The sequence below is a fragment of the Ciconia boyciana genome, chromosome 1 (genome assembly GCF_034638445.1).
Source record: "Ciconia boyciana chromosome 1, ASM3463844v1, whole genome shotgun sequence".
Taxonomy (NCBI): Eukaryota; Metazoa; Chordata; class Aves; order Ciconiiformes; family Ciconiidae; genus Ciconia; species Ciconia boyciana.
Window position 1 is genome coordinate 44,379,402 of NC_132934.1, and position 23,628 is coordinate 44,403,029.

Below are 23,628 nucleotides of genomic sequence, written 5' to 3' on the forward strand. Positions count from 1 at the left end.
TGGCCATGTTATAATATTCCTGAAGTAAACTTTGAAATGGTATGAAAGTCAGAATTATTTATTTAATCACCTTTCCACTTCTTTTTACATATGTATTATCACAAACCTTAGACGTTGTGTTTATATCAATAAATGCCACTATTAAGCTCTTACCTGCATGACTCCCATTCAAGCACAAAATTGCTTGGCAACACCAACAGAGAATCTGACAGAGTAGTTCCTTAGTTCCTTAGTAGGCTGGGTGCTAGATGGATTTTTTAGAGAAATTGAAGGGATGTATAGAATAGAAGAAAGCTGAGAGATGTCAAATACACCAAGAATGAGATCTTCAAGAACTGGACAAGCTTTGACAGGCTGTAAATTAAGGGGAAGAAATTGGAGGAAGTAGAAAGACCAAAAAAAGAGAGAAGAAGGGTGGTGATACAGGTACGGACATGAGGTGTTTATAGAGTTTGTAAGATACCACCTGGAGCAAAGGCAGTTAAATAATTTTTCTTGTGCTGGAATTTGGAGACTGGAATGTCAAGGGGGTGGAAATGAGACTGGTAGTAGTGGAGGTGACATCTAGTTTGAGGACTGTGACCTCAATAGCTACATCTAGACTGCATGACTAGTGTTTTTGGGGATCCTGGTTGCCTGTTCATCAGTGTGCCTGGAAACCAGGGTGGAAATGACAGGAGAAAGAAAATGGGGAGAGATCGTTGTGTGCAGCTTGATCTCATCCTGGCAAACCGAGATGCGAACTGTGATGTGTATCTGTATTGGGTCTGACTGGGATGGAACTAGCTTTCTTCATCACAGCTCGTATGGTGCTGATCTAGATTAGTGACTAAAACAGTGTTGGTAACACACCAGTGTTTTAGCTGTTGCTGAACAGTGCTTGCACAGCGTCAAGGCCTTCTCTTACTCTGCCCCCAGCAAGTAGGCTGGGAGTGGGCGAGAGGCTGGGAGGGGACACAGCCAGGACAGCTGACCCAAATCAACCAAAGGGGTATTCTGTACCCTATAATGTCATGATCAGCCTTAAAAACCGGGGGGTAGTCTTTCCAAAGTAGTTGTCGCTTGGAGGCTGCATGAGTATTGGGCTGCTGGTGGGAGGTAGGGAGTGATTGCCTTTGCTGCACCTGTGTATTCTTTCTTCCTCTTTTTTTCCTTGACTTCCACAAGTTTTTCTTGCTTTTGTGCTTCAAATTCTCTCCCCCATGAGGGGAAGTGGAGTAAGTGAGTGGCTGGCAGGTGCTTAGTTTTTGGCCAGGGTCAACCCATCACAATATCTGAAACTTGAGAGTCCTTCTGAATCCCACTGTTTAGAGATAGCCAAAAAGCTGCCAACTAGAAATGAAGTGGTAGTGTGGGTTTATCTGTAGTTAAAATAAAAATATTTGTTTGAAAATTTGAAAATGAAAAACAGGATAATATTGATACAAATGTTGTCTGATAAACTGATTATGTCAATGGCCATTTGGGGTTTTTTGAAGTTTTTGTGGCACTGTGTTATTACTTCTCTAATAAGATCTTCTGTGTCACTTAATATTCTGTTGGAGGTTCTCAGAAAACACTTGTTTTTATGACACGTTACTTCACACCTTTTAAGCCTGATCACCTAATATTGACAAACCTCGGGAAATCCTTTGAAAACTAAGTAGACTTTTCATGTGTTTTTAATGGATTTTTTTTTGAGTGGTATTTTTGAAGTAATGGCTTGAAGGCTTATGGAGCCATTGGTCATGACATTTTGCTCATCACATGGGGACTATATCAATGAGTATGAACTTCAATGAGTATGAATTTACTTTTGGTACTCAAGTCATCAAGCAATAGTAAATTTGTATCTGGTTATTTTCTTCACTTTCTATTTTGAGTCTTGAGAGAAATAAAAGTATCTACAATAAGGTCATGTTGTCTTTTAGAATGTCTAGTCTGAACTAGAAACTAGTGAAAACTAAAGACTATAAAACTGCATTTGACCTACATCCACGCAGAGGCAATATGGACTAGTTTCCTCTCCTATGAGGTGTTTTATAGGCATTTCCTTATAGTTAAGAAAGTAGTACTTCAAAGACAAATGAAAATAATTAAAAATGGTATCTTTACCACATCCTGTGGATGGAATCCACATCCTGTGGATAGTCTGGAATTATGAAATGGATATTAATACATTAATGTTCATTAATCTATATGCATATAATATATGTAAAAGTTAAAAATGAAAGATGCAGATTGAAAAAATATGTGGGCCTTGCACTCTTTCCCCTGCCAAGGCAGAATTACCTGTGGCCTGTATTTGTTTGTCTGAACTAATTTAAAAATCTCATGTGTGTTGTGATTTATGCCATTGCTGTTGAAAACCTGGTTTCACTGTTGTGAGTTGGCTGTGATGTTCCCATGTTTTCCTGTTTACAAATAAGTGCAACTGTAAAAACTAGTTATCTAAGCTATGTTGCCCCATTGGGTAAGAGGAACTCGAAGCTTAAAATGCAAAGCGCTCCCATTCTCAAACAACTCTTTGTTGTAACTTACCATGATTTCACTGCTTTGTGTGTGCACCTATTCATTGCTTGAGTTTAGAGTTTTAGTGTATGTTCTGACAAGGAAGCTTCCTGGATAGTGGATGAGAAAGAAGTGATGATGAACTTTTTGTTCGTTCTAAATGCGAACACCAATTTTCAAGGGAGCTAATTAAAATCTTTATCTGATCCCTAGCTGTGAGAGAGCTCTGCCTGGATGCACATAAGTTCATGCCTTTTGAGATTTCTAATTTGATTGTATATTTTTTCCCTGGTTTTATGGCTACAACATTTTTTTATGTTCATAAGTCTTTGCCAGAGGAAATGGCAACCTTCCCTTTAAATGTTGCGTTTGGGAAACAGTGCTTCGCAAGTGGATTTTTTTTTCCTTTGTGTATGTGAGAAGAATGGTAACTCAACTCATCAAAGCTGTTTGAAGGGGAAAATGCTTCTTTCCAATCTAATTGGCTAATAAACTATTGTTTTGAAGAGAGTCCAACCTGAGATAATGTACCGGATCTCAATAAAGTGTGAGCTCCTGTTGCCAAAGCTTTGTGAAGATTGTTTTGTCATCTTAAAAAGGACATGCAGAGTTTTCTAGGTACAGAGTGGCACATGGTACATCAGCTGGATGTCGGCAAAGAACATTAAACTCTTAATTTGGCATTACAAGTTGTCAGCTGGTCACATCAGTTGACTTTAATAATTGCTAATTGAGCAAATGCACAGATCTGGAAGACAGAACCTCAAAAACTTACCCTTTTGTTGTCAGCTTGTTAGTTTTATGTGTTTGGGTTATTTTCACTTGTAGGATGAAAAAACCCAATATGTTTAGCTTCCTTCTGCAGTGAATTCTATACCATCAGATTGATCTTGTGTTTGATGTCTTTCATAAATTGAAGGTCACACTCACAGTTTAAGCTTGAAATTGTTCCTTAGTAGCAAGTAAATGAGTTGATCAGTATGGAATTGGGTTGGTAAGAGAGGTCAGAATGAGAGTTTGAGGGTAGGACTTGGCACAATATAAGGAAATCATATAAAATTGATGTGTTCACTCTGTAGTGAACTATTGATTCTTACTTTTTATTGCATGCTTCAGCATTCATGTGGAGGAAAAAAGCAAAGCAAGATGTCTGTCACAGTCTGCTTTTGCTATAGTAGAAAAATTAAAGTTAATGATCTGAGATGTAGCTAAAGCAAAAGAATGTTACTAAGTAACAGCTTTACATAAGTGAAGTGGAAGTAGGAGGGGAATAGTTACACAGAATTTTTCACAGCGACCAATAAGATAGGGCAGTACTTGAATTACTTTTTTTCTCTTCTGTCAGTTAAGTGACAAGATCAAGAGTGATACTTTTGCCAGCGCAAACTAAAGTGTGCATTTCCGTATATTTATTGCTTGCTGCGTTTGATTAGGAAAAAGAGAAAGGGACCGGAATTTCCTTCCTTAAATGTGTATAACTTTAATACGAACAAGAATTTCAGTTCAAATTCTCCTGGGGAAAAATATCCCCAAAGGGAGTCAAAAAAATATCCTACTGATATCCTACAGCGAGACTAGAAAACACACATGAGCTTGGATATGACCCCATGTGAGGACAGGCACATTTTCCTGAAGGGTGACAACTCGAAGATGTTGGCCATACGTCACCAAGGTCAGTTTTTTATGAATATCTAGCTATGTGCTACAATATGGATACCTGAAACAATATACAGGGAAAGAACAAATTTGTCTCCATTGCAATTAGCAGATCAGACGGTTATAAGTCTTTGTGTTCACATGACTCTCTACTGCAGTCACTTTATGTTCTGCGCTTGCTTTATTAGGTAAGATGAAGTGGAGTTCTTCCTAGTGTTTAGACCATTCTGTTGGATTCTGTGTTTACACTTTTCTGCCTTCCACGAGCATATGCCATGTAAGGATATAAAATCGGTATTATTATTGTTGCCGTTGTTGTTATTGCCTTTTTCCTACACCATTCTGAGTAACAGGAAAGGTGGGCGTGTTGAAATGATCTTGCAGATTTTAATCCCAAAGTACTAACTGTTTGGAAGGTTCAAATACATTTCACTTGTAGTATAGTGTGAAATTTTCTCATATGTGTTTTTTTAATCATGTATTTGTCTAAATGACTAAGTACTTGAACTCTAGGTGCAGTTGCACTACTACTAATGGAATTATTATCATGGACATACCAAGTTTAAGCCATACAAATTTGTTCAGTAGAAATGGACTCACATGTAATACTGAGGATCAGTGGGTGATGCAGGTGCATCATGCAATGTTTTTGACTAGTTCCTGGAATATTAAGGCATCTGTTTCCTTGCCTTTGCTTAGGCAAAATTATAGGTCAAATTCAGAGCATCTCTTATTAGAACGGAAGAACGGTCCCAAGAATTCAGACCAGGGATTCTTATAGCCCGGGACCTATAGAGTCCAGCATCCTGTCTCCAACAAGCCATAGCAGATTTCCAGAGAAGAGAGGAATAGGGTGAGAATATATCACACAATTCTTGAAAATTCCCAGCCCCCAACTGTTTTCAGCCCAAGGGGTTTCCTGGACCTGGTGTGGTTTGCTTAACTCTCAGTGAATCTCTCCTCCAAGTAGTTGTTCAGTTTCCCCATGTAGCTTTAAAAAGTTTTCTTCTACCCCCTAATAATGTTTCTGAGAGTTTCATGGATCTTTCACCTATTGGACAAAGAGCCACCTTCTTCTGTTTGTTTTGCACTTTGCACCTGCCAGCTTCCTTTGATCATTTTCGTATATACAAGAATATACTGAACTCTAAAATGACATAAAAGTACAGTTTGAGCCCTCTGTTTTGATACAAATTATTGTAGAAGATCACAGAAACTCAGCCTTACAGCTGAATTTATTTACAAACAGCTTTATAGAAGGAGAATATAATTTCTACAGCAGTGACAGGATAGAAATTGTCAGTTCTGTTACTTTTCCTCACAAAACTCTATTGCATACGTGGTCTGTATGGACATAGTCCGATATCCCATACACAGATTGGTAGAGGGGTTACCAGGATGTTTGCAGACCCCATTTGATCAGCAATAAAATGCACTGAGATCATAAACCCCATGTTTTTATTAGTACTGTGATAGGTGCAAATATTTAACACAAGTTACGTTAGAAAGCTACAAGGATAGTGATATAAGCTGTATGTTGCTGATAGTTTGCATAGCAGCCAAGGTTTAAAATGGAAGGTTAGAGGGAGACCTGATGCGAGTAACATGGGCTGGAATGATGTCTGTGTGTTGCAGTTCTCATTTAAGGTCATTTATTATGTAGCAAACACTTTATAACATTTCTTGAGTTGAAGCTTAAAAATTGTGCTGCAGTGTAATTAAGAATCATCTGCAGTAAAATAAAGAGATCATCCAAATCTCTACATATGTCACCTGATAAATTTAGGTCAAGGCTGACTGAAAGGTCTTGCTGGTCTACAGATGCCAAGTTTTTAGAGACTCCTGTGGTTGTTGCAGAGTGGACATAACTTTAACCTGCTTCACACTGAAAGAATTGGTTTTTGTTTAGTACAGGAGATAAAAATACAGTCAGAAGTCAGTGAAAAAATAGTAAAGAAATATCATTACTGTCTTCCAGAATTAAAAGAGGCAATTAAAAGAAGTTTTGGGGTTTGTGGGTTTTGGTTCTTTTTTTGCTGAAAAGTGATATTCCATGACATTATTCAGTATCTTTCTATGATTCGAAAAATTCTGAACCTTAAAAAAGGGAAACCAATGCACACAGTATAGAGATACATTTTGAAAATTAGCTGAAGGGATTAAAGAATGTCTGAATCTTAGACCTCTACAGTTTGTGTTGGTAATAAAAATATTCTCTGCTACTAAATTGCACTGTGAGCACTAAATAATGGGAGTATGTAATAGTCAAAGTGTGGTAGGTGAGCTACAGCTGTAGCATTATATCATCAGTGAAACAGATAATTACACTTACCAACAGGTGCAGATAAATTGATTAAATAGTTTTCTTCTGAACATTGGTTAAAATTACGTTGTTGATAAGATGTCCTTATATTGCAATCACAGGTAGCGTCTCTGCTTTCTTTCAAAACCATCAAATAAATTTTTCTAGTGAAAAAAAAAAAATCTGAGCTGTCAGAAAATATACATCCAAAGGCATTTTATCCCAATCATTTGTGGTAGACAAGGCAGCTCGATGACATTGTAAAATTTCTCAGATTGATACTTTTTATGTCTGAATCTGCTTGTTCTTTATAACATAACTGCGGACAATCCCATAAGTTTGCAGATGTAAATAGTCAGTGTCAGTATGTGTTGCATGCAGAGCAGAATTATACCTTCAGCCAAGAAATACCTCTCAAGGAGAAGTTGCCTGGTAACCCTCATTTTAGCTCAAATTATAGAAATGAACAGTTAATCTTTTCTATGGACAGATTTTTTTTTCCCAGAAAGCAATGAGAGCAAACTGATTTTATCCTCATCTTCCTGTGTTTCTGGTAGCATCCTTCATAAGTTGGTCATTGACCTTTCTTGATGGGAGAGCCTTTTACCATTATCTTTTAATACCTGCTATCTTCTTTCTCTCTCTCTTTCTGTGTTTTTTCCCAAATGTTCATACTACTGGGGAGGTCTCTGAGAACCAGACTCTTGGTGGAGAAAGGCTAGTTCATTAAAAATACACCACTACCTTAAGTATCTTTTTATGCTATTAAAAAAGCAAGACACAAAATGCAAAAGAAAACTACCCCCCACCCCCTTTGTTTGCATTTTGCATCGCTGTGGAAGACACGTAAAGGTTTTCCACAGAGATTATTAGTATTCTGGCAAGCTCTCACTTGTGATGCATAGACCATCAAAGTGCTGACAGATGCAATATTATACAGAAATGCAAAGATTATATTTGTGTTTCTGTATGTATCCTGCAAAAACCCAAAACATTCAGATCTCTCCTTGCTACTCTGTTCCAGCATGCTCAAGCCATCTGCTTGGTTTTCCTACTGCATTTGGTCTCATTAGTCATGTTCACATGTATTTCAGGCTGCTTAATTTCATTACACAAAGTATTATGCACTGTTCATCCAATAAGTGAGAGAGGTTCATTCAGCTCCCCAAGGGACTTGTAAAAAGAAGTTTTAAATCTCTAAGAAAACCTGAAAATTCTTGTTGAAACATGGATCACGTTTCACTGTTACCTTTATTAACATACTAAAACTTACTTTATTGATTGAGTTATCCATCTTTTCCTGACTGCCAAAGGCTAACTGCTGTCTCCTTAGAAATATTTGCTTCTAACTAGGATTTTTTTAAACACAATTAAGATCTCTACTCAAAACTAAGTGCCATATTTGAAAGTTTCCTTTTCGGTGGAGTTAGTTTTTCTGCCTAATAGTGAGGTTGCCTATTCTGAATAGAATGTGCTTGTGGCCATCCCTGTGAATATCCACTAGAATCAGCAAAATCATAATCCTTTTAAAAAGCATCAGAATTCACAGAGGGAAGAGAGATCTGTTAACGCTGAAGATGTAAAATCTCCATTTGTGGTCATTGCTGAGTATGCTCAAGCTTCTCTAAACTCCTAAGGCTATGATAAACTTGCAGCATTCCCATGGAGTGACTCAATATACTTGCGTTGCCAGACGAAAAAGATAGAAAAGGAGTTTCCTGTGATGGCTCTTGACAGCTCCTCTGTGTGATGGGAAGGAGTGTGATAGCTCCTCTGCTCCTGTGTCATGGGAAGGAGCCAGCCCCAGCAATGAGAGCTGGGACACTGCTGGGGCCCCAGTGGGCAGAAGAGTAGCAGTATGGGAGAAAAACGATCAGCATTGGGCTGAGGGAGTGACTGAGGCTTGGTGGGCAAAGGCAATGCCTTCATAGTCAACCTGGAGAATGGGAAGGGACATAAAAACTGGATATGGAGTGGGAAACTGGGACTGACCAGACAAAAAGAGTGAGAGTTGGCAGGGAGCTCTAAAGAAGACAGATTTAATAAGAAATTGGATACCCGGACAGCAGATGTAGAGCTGCCAACATACTGCCATTAGCATCAGCCAGTAATCCTAGCTGGAGAGAACTGGGAGTGCTTGAGAAATGAACCAGGAAGACAGGAAAATGGAATTCAGTGGGAACTGTGCTTGGGTATATAGGAACATACAGTATATACTATGTGCTCTGAAGAAAAAAAAGAGGGAAAAAAATGAGGATCCATTATTGGGTGTAAAAAGTTAGTGAATTTTTTTATCTTGAAAAAATTTCACCATGAAAATCTTAATTTTATTTTAAGAGTGTACTCTATATGGTATATAAATTATAGAGCATTCACAGAATAGGAGGTGTGGACCCTTTAAATTCCTTATAAAAAACCAACCTAGGTTGGACAAGCCTGGATAAGCATGGCTCCCCCCAAAAGAATACTGACTCAGACACGTGACTCAAAAAGAGGCTGACTTAAACTTTGAGTGCTTGACATTGCAATGATGTTCTTTTATTAATGTTGTGGTTTGCATCTAATGAGTTTAATTTTACTTTGTTGTTTTGATAAGTAAATATATTCTATCCAGACAGCCACAAGGTACAAAATAATTGTTGACTGTGAAAGCCGGAACATTTTTAACCAGCTTTTCCTGATATTTATTTCATTAAAACCCTAGGTCCTGGAGTCATTTGAAGGATTTAGCCTTTCTTTTCCTTTCTGATGGAAAAAGGACATTGTGTGGTGGTGTAAATTCTTGTTGCCCCATGACTTTGGTGACTGTAAATTGAATGCAATGCACCTTGTTGATATGGGCTTTATTCCCTAAAAAATTACAAAGCAAATTAAAGGTATCCACATTTACCAAAAATTCCATCGTTTTTACTGTTGTGGTTAACAGTATTGATTTCTTAATACTTAAGTAGTGAAAAATGAGAGCTTCCAAACTATTTTTAATGAACTTTTGAATTATGCAATGCTTTTGTTGTTTAAAAAAAAGTATCTTTATTTCTAAGAATTTTTGCTGTTTAACTATTACCAAGACCAGCAAAATGAAACAATGACAGTATTTTATATTTAGGAAAATAATCAAAAGTGCTACATGTAAGATATTGGGACTGAGGACAGCTTTTACAGTGTATGATGAAGGTATTGGGCAAGGATTCAAGACATTTAAGGCCGAGAAAGTTCCTTAAACCAGACTCCTTGTGTGACATTCAGCGTATTGTTTAATTTTGTGTACCTCAGCTTCTGTCTGTAGAACAAATATGTTGATATAGCTTTACTCCTATCCTTTGCCTGTCTCGGGGATTTGATTTATAAAAATCTTAAAGATCTCTAACAGTCTTGTTCAAACAACTTCCAGCACAGTAAGCATTCAGTCTTCACTGGAGCTTCTAGTCAGAGCTGTGGGGAAAAAGTGACATGAATTATCTTTAATTTACCAGAATAGGGCACTCCATAGAAGGAAAATAGAAGAGCTGGGGGGGGGAGGGGGGAGGAATCTACAGTGTAATGTGAATAGTTCTGTGAAATCGTTCGAGTCTAAAGATTGGATTTACTTACATCATTTTTGCCCCTTAATGCAAACTGTTTTGAAATTGTCTGGTTGTGTGTAGAAATGTTAAAAAATGTGCAAGCATAAATCCACATCTTTTTGGTATCAAAAGAATTCACTGAGCATGCTAAGTTAACGAATGTTGTGGGATACAGCAGTAGGAAAATACAATTCACTGTACTTGGCTCACTGATGAAATCTACAGAAATATATAGTGTTGGAGCACACTAAGAAAACAGTCCAGATGAGTCCATGATGAAGAAAACTTGTTCATGTATTTTTTTTCTGTGTATTTTAACAATCTGATTAACTCTCATGATAATCAACTTCTGCCAATCAGCAGCTGAAGGGCACCGAACAAACCAAGTATAATTAAAGGAGTTTTAAGCAGCAGTTGTTTGCGAGCAAAGATGGAAAATACAGCTGTGTAGGTACAGGCAAGTGTTTACATGGAATGTCTTTCTCTTGAAGGGAGAAAAGAAAAGGGATTTTTTCTGAGCTGTGAAGAGAGTAGAAACTGACTGATAGAGCCTTCATTCAAGATTTCCCTGTGAAAAGAAAACTGCGTTGATGCCAATCATATAAGGTATTTTAAACAAACATGGATTCTGTTACTTTCCATACCCTGTTAAATGCTTTAATGCATAGTGCTTTCCGAGAAATAAAATTGAGGTAGTAAATAATTTAAAGAAACAACTTTTTCTGATGTAAAGTCTATTGGATTGGTGAACATATCATTTTGTGGTAATACATCATATTTCATACTGATGTTAAAGGTGGAAAAAAAGCAGTTTATATACATTTGTTGACTAGTCAGATAGTAGTTGTAATTCTTGTCTTCTCTCACTATCAAATTGCATTTTATCAGATCCCAAGCTGTCATGGTTCATTATCCATAGATGATCTTGAGCAGCCTTGCATCATAAAAAAATGTGCTGTGGCATCTGCCATTGTGCACCACTATAGATCACTTCTGAGTAAGGTTTGTCTTTGATTTATACATTCAGTAGTGTGTGTTCTTATGTTTTTGCATGTGACTGTCTTAAGCAAAGGAAGCTGCATACACTACATTACTGTGATTTTTCAGGTTGTAGATATAACGTCTACCGTGCCTTTTTATCTGACAAGTTCTGTTTGAGTTAATGCTTGTACAACTCTATCTCCATCAGGCAGTCACATCGCTTCTGTAGGCATTTCGTAAACTGCTGTACCAGTGATGTAGACAGCACATTGAAATTAGCGGCTGTGATTATAGTATCAGTCTTGCATTCTAAATCCTATATTTTGACTTTTCTGATTTTAGGAGCCAGAAATGAAATTTATGTCATGATTTTATTAATAGAGAGCAATAATGTCCAGATATAAATATATTTACTAAGGAAGTCTTTATTTTCTGTAAGGTGATTACATTGGTAAGAGACTATTATTCTTTTTTGAAAGACAATTAGTAAAAATGGACAGTGCTCATAGCTATTAGTAAATAAAAGTCCTCTTCATTCCTCTAACTTACATTACTACTGTTGTAAGGGTATTTTTTAGGGATATTCTAAGGTCATGTCACTGCTATTCTGTTTTGGCTATACAACATTTGGAAATCAATTTATTATACTGCTACTGTTACTGCTTCATCTGAAACTATTTGTTTCAACAATCAACAGTGAAAATGTATTACTACCCATTTTAGCTTTGTTTCAGTACTTCTTGACTTGATAACTATTTGAAATTAATCAAAGAAGCTGTTTTTAGGAAATTGCATGGATACTTTTCCGAATATGGGAAATCTAAGTAGCATTGCTTCCTATAGCCTATATAGGCTGTCTTCACCCAGTTGCTTTGATGTTTTCTCCAGGGATGAGAAGAGTAAGAGTAACAATCTTGTTCTGTTAAGATTCCTTATAATTGCCAGGCTTGATGCAATTTCAGTGAAACATTACGCTAAATCCACTCCTTTTAATAGAGGAAAAGAGTTTCTGTATGGTCTGAAGATATTTACAGGACTTCTGTTTGCATGTCATGGTTCCCATACCAGTTAATTGTTTATACTTGCAAGGGCTTCAAGGCTTCATTTGGGTTAGAGCTTTTTATGCTTTTTCTGTTTGTGCAGATGTTTCACAGAGAGCTTGTGGAAGTGGAGATCATTCACAGGTCAAATGAAAAGCAACAACATATAAAGACAATGAAATGTCAGGGCATTTCTCAATGAAAGTTCACAAAACAAGTGAAAAGCCACATGAAAATGCAAAGCAATATGTCCTCAAAGTAAATTGTCCCCAAAGAAAATAACTCACTTGGAAAGAATAAGATTATTCTTTTGTGTTGTAGAGCAGATTGTTGTGAGACTAACTCTCAATGTGTGACTTTAGTAGTGGCTGTCATTCTGCCCAAAGCCTACCTTTTATTTTCAGTAATAAAACACAGTACAGCTCTGTGCTGAATGTGGAAAAAGAGGGGAGAGAGTGAGAGAGAGATTGAAAAAATATTTTATTTTCTAATTCCCCTGCATCTGTTCCTGTTCCACCAAAACTTGCAAATGAATTTTGATTGAAGTAGCAGTGTGTTCATCACAGTGATAAAATTAATTTTCAACTTTGTTCACTATCATGCGTGTCTCAGTTACAGACAGTTTCTTCTGAGAATATGAAATGCTCTCTATGAATGTGTCTGGGAATAAGTCACCAATGTTATAACTCAAACTAGTTTAAATGAAGGTAAATGTTTTGGGATCTGAAAGTTGAATTTCCATTTGAACAATAGCTTCAAGGACTTGCATGCACATTTGACTGTCTCGTGCCCTGAGGTGGATTGCTACTAAAGAGATTATCCACATATACCCATGAGCTACAATAAGGTTCACAGGAATGTGAAATAGAATAAAGTTGTCTGTAAGGTAAATATGAAGAGGAAAAACAAATCAAAGCAAAAATGGAATAAGAATGAATCCAGGAGAATTTTAAAAAATCTACACCGGAAACTTAAGGATGCAACAAAACCTGAGGATCTGATGCCCAAATCTGAGCTACAAATGCTTCTTAATCTGTCACCCAAGTAATAGAATTGGTTTGGTAGGTCTCTCAGTGTTGTTGATGTCTATATAATACGTTACAAATTGGGTTAAGGGGGATACTGTAATAAACAGAGTCAGTAGGAAATATCTTCTGAGACTTTTTGAGTATGAGGATGCGCTTACTGAAACACAAAATAATTGCAGATGGTTAAGTGTTACAAGGAGTCTTCCTATTTAAAAAATCCATTAAATTGGTAAAAATATTCCTTTAAGTGTTTAGATGCAATTTATCTTTAATACTGCCTTCCATTTAGAAATATTTATTGTGTATTGATTTTGGTGTTATTTTTTGCTTGTATTTGATGATAGTAACAACGATGAAAGCAGTTCTCCTATTACAGGAGCTATTACTTCCGCTGTAGTTGCTTTGGACGTTCTAGAAATGTAGAGTGGTGCTCAGGCCAGTGCTGAGGGAATCTCCACAGAGCACAGAGGAAGGCTGTAAATAGTACCGTTCCAGAATCAGGAGGCCCCAGACCAACCAGTCTCAATGGTCTGACCCCATTTAATTCAAGAAACAATGCCAGTTGATAGCAAAACTCTGACAAGTTCTTTCTTCTTTTCTTGCCTTAGCAGTATTTTGTTTTTAACTCACTTATGAAAACAAGCAGAAATCCTGGAATCCCCATTTCATTCTCATGCTTGTAAAACTTCATTAACCATGATGGAGCATGTGGGACTACAAATATAATGCCATTTCAGTCAGTGAGTTTGCCTGGTGGAGAAAACTGGTGATTAATTTTGGGACTTACACTCAGCGTACCTCAGTAAAGCGAAGTATCTTATAAACCAATATTAAATATCTCCCCACAAGGTGGAGGATGTTACCTATGTGTTCTCTAAATTGGTTGAGAAAAATTATACTTTCCCAACATATTCCAGTTTTTTTTTTTTCTTTTAAATAATTTTAGTATGTTTCTGTATTTTCTGGTCAGCAAAGTGCTTTCTCCTGGGGAGATGTTCACATATTATCATGAGACTGTTCAAGAATCAAGGACTAAGGCATTGTTGCAATGAACACCAAAATTACAGGTGAACAATGGTGCCACAGTTTGCAGACTTGTCTCAGAGCAACGGTTGATAGACTGTAAACCTGTCTCTGAAAATATAAATATTTGCAGTATTTCTTTTTCTTTTTTTCCTGTACTTTTTGACCTTTTTTCTGAACTAACACTTCATTCCTCTTTTGGGAGCCAACATTCCACTGATAAATGCAAATCTCTAGGCTGTAGATGGATGCATCTTGCCTCCTTTAACCATTTCTATCTTAAAGGTAAACCATTAAGCAACAGTGAAAATTGAATTTTACGTAGATCTGTGGTGCATGCATCCATTAAAAATAAGGAGAACAATAAATGCAAAAATTACTTTATCTGTTCAGATTTATTAAACTGTGTATAACCTCCTTAGCTGAAAGTAACTTCAACTATCTTATACTGGCAACACAGGCTGCAATGAGGTTTCTGGGTTTTGGCGATTGAGGATGAATCAGACATACTAGAGGCTTTTTGGGGGAAAATAAAATTTCACAAAGTAATATAGTTAAGTGCAGGTCTTACTCTCCCTATAAGAAAGAGAATGAAATTGCTGGTGCAAAAAAGGCTTCTTTCTTCCCACAGCGCTGCATTTATTGTGTTACAGTCTAAACCAGCAGCAATTATACATAAGCTGTTAAATAAAATGAGAACAAACAGTCGGCTCACTGAGCCAGAGGTGGTACTTGGCGTCCTTGCTGTTTCTCCCAGTCAATCTCAGCATCCGTGATGGTCAGAAAATAGATGCTCATTCTCCTGCATATGTTTATGTGGTGGGGGGGACATGAGTTTTCTTTACTTTTTGGCAGGCAAAAAAGAAACTAAAAACACTTGGGAAAAAAATAGATTTACGGGGAAAGTATGCACCTACAAGGCACACACCATACCTGGGAAGAGTATTGTGGTTTTTAACTGGCTGGATAAAAGGTCCACCAGATTACTACAGGATGAAGCCAAGAAGGTGGCAAAATTCAAAACAGTTTGAAATTTATATGGTAATGAGAATTGTAACAGTAAATTCTTGCAAGATTTTAGGGGGAAGAAAAAACAAACACATGTAGGGCAAAATAAATGGATAAGTGGGTAGGATATTCTTTTGTGGAATGAAGTCTATTCCAGATAACTACTGCAGGAGGTCACGCACATTTTTTTAAATAATTGATGCTGTGTCATTTGTCAGAAAGAGCATACAAGATTAGGTAGAACATAAATTTAGTTTGGTTCAGAAAGTCCTCTGGTCCTATCACAGGTTTGGTCAAGTGATGTAGAAAAAAATTTTGTGACAAATTTGCTCAAAAAAACCCAACAGGATATTTCTGACCATCTTTACATCTGAATAAATCAGGATAGACATTTTAAGAAACCCCAGTGTGAAGGTACGGGAGAGCTGTGATCCAAGTCTAATAAGGATAGTTATTTTCTGAGGTACATTGGAATCATGAGCCTGAAACAGTCCAAGGGTGTAGTTTCATGATAGCATAAAACCACATTTTTGCTGAACGTGGTGATCTTACGCTCCCTTTTTGTTCCAGCACTAAAAGTTAACAGAGTAGTTTTCAGCCAGATCAGCTTTATTGCTGCCACACATGGAACAGTGCAGTGATGTGTGTGTGGGAAGTAGGGCAGGGTCTCTTGTCTATTTGCAGCAGCAGAGCCTCTAAGCAGCTTCGGAAACCACTCCAGAACTTTGAGCCTTCACAGAAGGTGGCTGGGAGCAGTAGGTGCTGACACCACCATTTGCTTTCTATGTACCAAATACTGCTCACCTCACTAATAGCAAGTGTGCTTAGCACTGTAATGAAGAATGAACTTCAGTCACTTTTCTATAATTGGACTACCCACATTAGTAAAAATCAGTTCCCAGATTTGATCCCCGAGTGTGGTGGGTTGACCTTGGCTGGCTGCCAGGCCCTCACCCAGCCTTCTCAGCAGGACAGGGGGAGAAAATAAGATGTGAAGTCAAGATAAGTCTTGACTTCAAGATAAGTCACAAAATAAGTCTTGTGAGTCAAGATAAAGATAGGGAAGTTGCTTACCAGTTACTGTCATGGGCAAAGCAGACTCGACTTGGGGAAGATTAAATTATTGCCAATTAAAATAGATGTCGATGGTGAGAAACAAAAACAAAAACTAAAACACCTTCTTCCCTTGTTCCCAGGCTCAACTTCACTCCTTCATTCCCAACTCTTCTGCTTCCCCCCGCGGAGCAGTGCAGGGTGGTGGGGAATGAGGGTTGTGGTCAGTTCATAGCACTTCATCTCTGCCGCTCCTTCCTCCTCACACTTTTCCTTCTCCAGCGTGGGGTCCTCCACAGGCTGTAGCCTTCAAGAACTGCTCCAGCGTGGTCTCTCCATGGGCTGCAGCTCCTTCAGGACATATCCACCTGCAGTGTTGTGTGGTCTTCCACGGGCTGCAGGGGATGACGTGCTTCACCGTGGTCTTCTCCATGGGCTGCCAGAGAATCTCTGCTCTGGGCCCTGGAGCACCTCCTCCTCCTCCTTCTTCTCTCACCTTGGTGCTTACAGGGTTTTTTCTCACATTTTTTCCCTTATCCCTCACTGCTAGGCAGTGGTTTTGCCCTTTCTTACATATGTTTTCCCACAGGTGCCACCATCTTGGCTGAGGGGCTCAGCTGTGCCCTCGGGGAGTTGGTCAGTTGGAGCCAGCTGCAACCGGCTGTGTCTGGCACCGGGCAGCCCCGGCCTCTCCTCACAGCAGCCCCTGCAGCCCCGCCATTGCCAGCACCTGGGCACCTGCGCCCCATACACCAAGTTGTCTCTCAAACAGTTTAGGCAGCGAGTGAAAGCAAAGATAATTTTCTCAGGATAGTCTTGAAAACTTGAGGGGTTTTTCCTAACCTGATCTCACAGACACCTATTTTTCAGTGGTATAACAGTACTGCTTGCACGGGAGCTCTTCGTTCTAAATGCCTCTGTAAGTATAAACAGAATAAATCCCATAGTGTATTTTAAGGAAATTTTCTTTTTTTCCAGCGGGGCTGTGCTTATGGTAGATACAAAGTTATTTTCTCTGTTATGTTGTTGTATTTATGCATTACCGATATTAGGTATGGCTGAAAATTTGTGCCAGAAATGCAAACTAGTAGTTTATTTCTTTTTGCTACAGTACAATTTGCGGCCCATCTGTCGTGTAACGCAGCAAGTTCATTGCGCAGATCATGTTGTGACAGAATTTTGCCTTTAACATTTAATATAAGGCATTGAAAAAAAATTAAAATTATTTTCCTTCCTCTAAAATATTAAGAAATATTTGCCTTGCATATCACATTTAATCCAAAATGTGTATGTCCAAGATGCGTAAAAGATGGAAGAGAGAGAAATGGGTGCCAGAGGACAGGCAAGCCCTGGACTCTGGCAGGCTCTCAGCTGGCAGGCGGGAGGTGAACGGCCAGGTCTCCAGTTTGAGCCAGGCAGATCTGCCATATCCCTTCTGGTGCCCGCCTCTCCTTTTGGAGCTCCCTGTTCTCTGGACCATTGGTTAGGACACTGTGCTGAGATAGATAAATTCACCCTCTGCCGTTCTCCCACTATTTCTTTGGTAAACTGGGTGAATACCAATTCCTGCTTTATTATTTATAACTTCTGTCTCTCAGTGTCAAAAAGGTGGTGGCCCAACCAGAGTGATAGGTTGTCCTTTACAGCATGACAAAGTGGTTGGAACTGTTGGCATAAACAGCTGGTTTATTTTGTTCTCACATTAAAAAAAGATGCGATATGAAACCTTGTATATTTTTAAAATATGAATTCTTATCTGTGTCTGACAGATCACATCACTATGAGAGGTCCAAAATTTGTGGTTTTCTCTAAAATTTAATTATCTGGCACTTTCGAACAGCAGCTTGTCTACTACTGACATGTAGAATTTCATTTTGTTCAAACATCTTTTGTGTGTCTGTCTCCTTGATATCGATAACAGTGGCTCGTGGTAATGCTTATCTCCTTTTGATTCTGAAAATGTAATAAAGAGGGAAAATACAAAGTAATAGCTACATGCATTAGTTAGGCAGACATCCATCAAATCTTTACATCAGACTTAGCTTTTCAGATATCTCAAGAAACAGAGATCATAAAAGCAGCTTTACCATGGCAAACATGCCCACAAAACCAAATAAATCATTGTCCAAATAAGGAATGAACCAAGACAGATCTTTCTTGTTCACTCGTGAGTTTCTTTGTTCCCTTTCCCAGATAGTTTTCTGAAAAATTGTTAATTACTAATTGCCATGGTTATCTCTCTTCATAGCTACCATAATTAGACTCTTCAAGGTATGTGAGGCTTGGGTCCATTGCCCAAACTCTGAGGGATATGATGGGGATAGGAAGTCAGTGCAAAGAGGGAAAATAGTCTTAATAATAATCTGTTGTTTACAGATAAGAGTGGTCAGCTGGAAAAAAGTGTAGAATTGCAAACATGTAGAACTCAATCTCATCTGTAAAATAAATCTGTCATTAAAGAACTAGGCATATAAATACAAGCAACTATAGACATAACTCTTGCTTTGTAGTTTCCAATGTAAATGATTGAAAATATTGGATATTTATATGTAGAACATGTATATATACATGAATTTGGTCTGTACTTGTGGATAATGAGATGGACAATAAGTACATCCTGATGTACTTACATGTACATATTGGGAGTATTTGGGGTAAGACATAAATGTATCATAGAAAAATAGGAAATTTTGATGGTTTTTGTGTTCCAATATATGCAGTTTTATTTGTACAATGTTTGTTTCTAAGACACAATGTCTTTTTTTTTTTTTTAACATATATTTCTTGACTGTACAGTGCTGTATGTGCACAGTGATCCTGTTACGGAGCTTTGACTTTGTAACTCTTGGTCTGAGCGGCCAGATTCAGTGCTGACTGAAGACTGTGTGGAGAAACCTGTATGTTTCATTGGCAGGATATCTGATTTGATGAGAAGAACAGTGGCAATCTGCTTTATATTGTGGGAAAACTAAAAGTATTTTTGGCTTTCTGATAGGCTGTCAATAGGCTTTGACAGAAGCAGTAAACAAGTTGAAGCTATGCTGTGTGCCACAGAAGAGTCTGTACGGTGTGGCCTGCTTCTCAGGAGAAGCAGAGATAGAAACCAGGATTTCCTGAGCTCATCATATGATTATTTAAAAGCTTGTATGAAAGAAAAAGCAAGGTGGGTACAGCTGTGTGAAAACCATATCCCTGATGATCAGAGCACAGGTGAGGAAGATGTATACCACTGATCAGGGATTATATATTTTCCTTAGGCAGAGGAAGCTCCTATATGAGTAGCTAAGGCTGTTCGCATTTCAGTTCACAGAGCAGGTCCTGCTTGTGTGGTGGCTTCCAAGTCGGTTATTATGGTATCGTCAACAGGGATCCTCCTGACCAAAGCACATGAGGCTGTGCAGCTAAAACTAAAACAAAAAGCTCTGAAACAAACAACTGTCACTCCTCACATACCCCAGACAGTGTCCAAGGGAGGACATGTCGTACATACTGCCCAGTGCCTTTTTTATGTATGTGTGTATAAGAGAGGATGGACAGGAGGATCAGTTACGGTGAGTGTCAGCATAGCCAGCAGGTGGGACAATCAAGGACATCTGGTATATTGGCTTTTGTAAGTAAGGTTTAAAGTGTACTGGAATAGTACTAAAAAAAGTTACAGGGGGAGCAGGTGGAGACAGGAGAGAGAGCTTCCATCTTGTCATGCCGTTCCATCTCTCTGTTAGGAACAGATGGCTGCAGTGAAACGGGATTCCTTTCCATTCTGTAACCCGGAATGCCATTTAAAAAAAAGTGTTAGTTTTTGTGAAGAAATTACCTACATAGAGGTAGAGAATGCAGCTCTACTTTTCAGGGACAGGAGAAGAGATACATGACAGCACATGGACATCCTTAGAATATATGATTAGTTTTGGCAGGGAAGATGCAAGCTAGCTTTACTGTATTTTGTGAAAGACAGCTGTGACTACTTTTATTTGACAGCAGAAGTCTAACCTGCATCAGTTAGAATTTCCTTGTACTGCAGCAAATAACGACAGTTAAATAAGATTGGCAAATTGTTTCAGCACAAACTAGTTATACCTGAAGGGTGTTGGCTGCAAAATTTTATTCCACTGCTGCAAAACTGTAAGTAATTCATATATGAGGGTAGGCCTGACATATTTGTAAGCTCAAACTTATTTTGTAAATAAACCGTTGTTTACAACACAGCAATGTACAGATCAAAAGAAAAAAATCTTTTCAATCTCTCTCTCTACTGCTTTGCGTTCTGCTGCTTTTTCCACTAGCAATCAAATGGTTATTTCTAGATTAATACATTCCTCGTATGTGCTGCTGAAAGAGAGATTGATTCAGATCATGCTAGAGTGAACAGTGTTTTAAAATGCGCATTTTATTGTAGTTTATAAACAGGATGGAAGGCAACCAACCTTGCAAGTCTCTGTCCTGTGTTCTTGTGTGGAGAATGTTATATAATAAATGTGAGAAACATATATTCATGCATGTAGCCGTATGTGTATAATGCAGGCTCATGCTTATGGCTGCTCAGGTGTGCTTGTTCTTGAGCAGCATGAGGAGGTTGGATAGATAATGCTAACCTGCCAGTTATTCAGTCAGTTTGGTGTCTGTGAGTCAGCTGCTTCCATTACAAATCAATATATTCTCTGTAAATAGGAAGGACATGAAAGATATTATTTTGAGTTGGGTAATTTTTACATTAACTTTCCCATCCTACTATTTTGCGTGTCTGTATAAGACTTCACTTACTATTGTGTACTAGCAACCTGCAATTTGACGACACTATTTGAAAACCTCTTTTCATGTTGTTTTGTCAACAATGACATAGGATATGCTATTAATCCAGCTTTTGAAACAAAATAGATTTGTTGAGATCAAAAGTTAACAGTGGCACGGTAACAGTGGCACTGTAAACAAACTGGTTTGAATAAAATGAGAGCTGATTCAAACTCTTTGTCCATGGAAGATTTGAAAAAGTAAAATGTTCAGGCATACAGATGTGTAAGCGTTAAGGCCACTTCTCAAAGGATCACTTCCTCCCAGTTGGGTGGTGGCAGCAGAACTCAGCAGCCTTTCCTGGCCTTTAATACCACATTTTGAGAGGTACAGGTGCCTGGTGGGGGTCTTCTACATAACTTGTGTCTGGGGGTATTCTTTTGAATCTGTAAATTCCCTGATCGGGTATTTCTTGGATTGCAAACTCTTTATAGGGAGGGAGGGTGTTTTACTCATATGTAGGTAATTTCCAGTGAAATCCAGGAGTTCCTTTCTCTTTTCAAATACAGGTTAACAGTGGTTGAATTGTGTTTCACATAGGCATCACAGGCAGCCCTTCTGATCTACCCTGAGGTTTACAGACGAGGATATGTGTCTACAAATTAGTAGCATAAAAGCATCCAAAATAAGTTTTCTTAATCAAATTCAAGTGTTGTATACAGATCTTGTGAAAGGATGACACCTTGAAATACACATTGTATCCCACCTGAGAATTGTTGAGCCAACTTTTGCATGTTTGGTTATGTTGATTTTAGTGGAACAATTTGTGGATTAAGATGCTAGCCAAACACACTAGTCACTGTCAGCAACTAATGAACTCAGTGCTTGGCTAGGACTGGAGATAAATCTGAATTGAGTTGAAATTACAACATGATGTTCATTAGCTTCAGGAAGGGTAATTTCTGAGATAAAGTGTTGCTATCACCCAATGTGTTAAATAAACACTTGGACTAAGCAGGTGGTGGGCAGAGATCAATGACTTTCCATTAAACAATAGGTAATTTCTCAGTAGGAAATTACTCACATTCCCAAAAAGGGTCACATACCAAATTTCTTATGCTGGTTTATAGTTGTAAGAAATCTGCCAGTCAAGTATGTGTGCTCTAGAAACACGAGGAGACAGAAAACCTCACAGACATTTTGAAGGGTGATCTTATTTATTCTGGTATAGCTCAAGGCTTCATTGTGCTTGATGCTGCATGCACCTAAGGTCTCAGCTTTACACTGAAGTTCACTACTAACTTACTTGTATGATGAATGTTTCCCAGTACTACAACAAAACTGTACTATTCTAAAATACCACCTTTACATATGATACTAAGTCTATAGAAGATTGACTTCTTCATATACTTATGTCTGCTTACATGGGATTTTGTGGGAAAATGGTGTAATGGATAAGGATGCAGATATGGATACCTTACTCAGCCTTTTTGAGTAAATCTTGTATAAAAACCTTTATATAATTTGAGGAAAAAAAAAACATTATCTTTGCTTTTCATTTAGCCACATCGTGGCCTATTTCAGATTGAAAGCAGAAGTGTCAATGTTGGGAGTTGTTTTCCCCACATTTCCAATTTAGTTGTTTCAGGTTTTACATGCTGTATTTTTTTCTTATGTATCTCAAGCTTAATTCAGCAGTTCCTGAAGTTGTTCTTCCACTAATATGTAACTTAACAGTGGACTGAAGTGAGATGACTTGAGGAGGGATAGGTTTGTGTCTTGACCCTTCTGATAGATGGTATCTTCCCTGAGAACGTCATGTCCAACCCGTTCATTTGACTCTGTCTTTGGTTTGGTGGCTGATGAGCACATCAGTTGTCCTTGCCTGGAGGGTAGGAAAAATTATCTGAAGAGCAGGGTGGAGGTCTGGAGGTGATTATACTTCCTGCCATCCAGTTATTCTATCTAGCCATCACAAGTACATGAAACTGGATAAGACTTCCTGAATTTTTAAACACGAATGGTTGTTTATGTCTGTAAACATTCCTGTCTTGATTTGATAGTATCTTGCACCTACCCAACATGGCAATTTAGAGAAGACAGCAAAAACAGTCTGACATAATGGGATATAAATGAGGGGTAAGAAAAAATAGATCATTATAATAGATAAATAATAGATCATTATTCTTTCCTGAGGTTTTTACAGATATATACGATGGGTCTATAGAACGGTCTAGACAGTGCCTCTACATGTTGACACTGCTTTCTGTCAACCAATTTCTAGTCTGCTTCACATGTAGATACTAATGAAAAAAATTAATATAATTGTGAATTGCTGTGGGAGTGTTTTTTTAATATTAAAAAGGAAACAATTTTTAACCGTAGTAAGATGAGAATATAATTTTTTTCTCTCATGATGTGAAGCTTACCTTACCAATATTTTTCTTTTTTTAAAATGGTTTTTTTTGTGTTTTGTTTTGGTTTTTTTTTAACCAAACTATGGGGTCTTTTTTTGAGGGGGAGACTTTTATTCCATTTTAAAAACATAAGAATGTTTAATTTACACAGATTAAGATGAATGGTAGGGTTAACCAACAGGTTTGTATAAGAAAATTTCAAGGTTCTGTAATTTTTCTTTAAGTAAGTCTTCTCCTTTAATGATCTACATAATAAAAGAATTTAAATTTTTAGGATGCAGGGCACAGCAGAAAATTTCCAAATTATTATTTTATAAATCTATTATATGTGTTATCTGT

The 23,628-nt window shown here is 37.8% G+C and overlaps 1 protein-coding gene across 15 annotated transcripts in view; it reads left to right on the top strand.

Annotated features, from left to right (window-relative positions):
• The window catches only part of SYT1 (synaptotagmin 1), a 359,624-nt gene that overhangs the window by 70,405 nt on the left and 265,591 nt on the right, over positions 1-23,628 (top strand). For 11 of the 15 annotated variants that reach the window (XM_072864251.1, XM_072864194.1, XM_072864221.1 and 8 more), the window contains one exon: positions 10,503-10,617. The exons of 1 other annotated variant lie outside the window; for it this stretch is intronic. The gene's annotated coding sequence lies outside the window, so the exon portion shown is untranslated. Of the gene's footprint in view, positions 1-10,502; positions 10,618-10,899; positions 11,014-23,628 lie in introns of all 15 variants that reach the window. 3 more of the 15 variants (XM_072864176.1, XM_072864203.1, XM_072864212.1) reach the window with 2 other exon arrangements.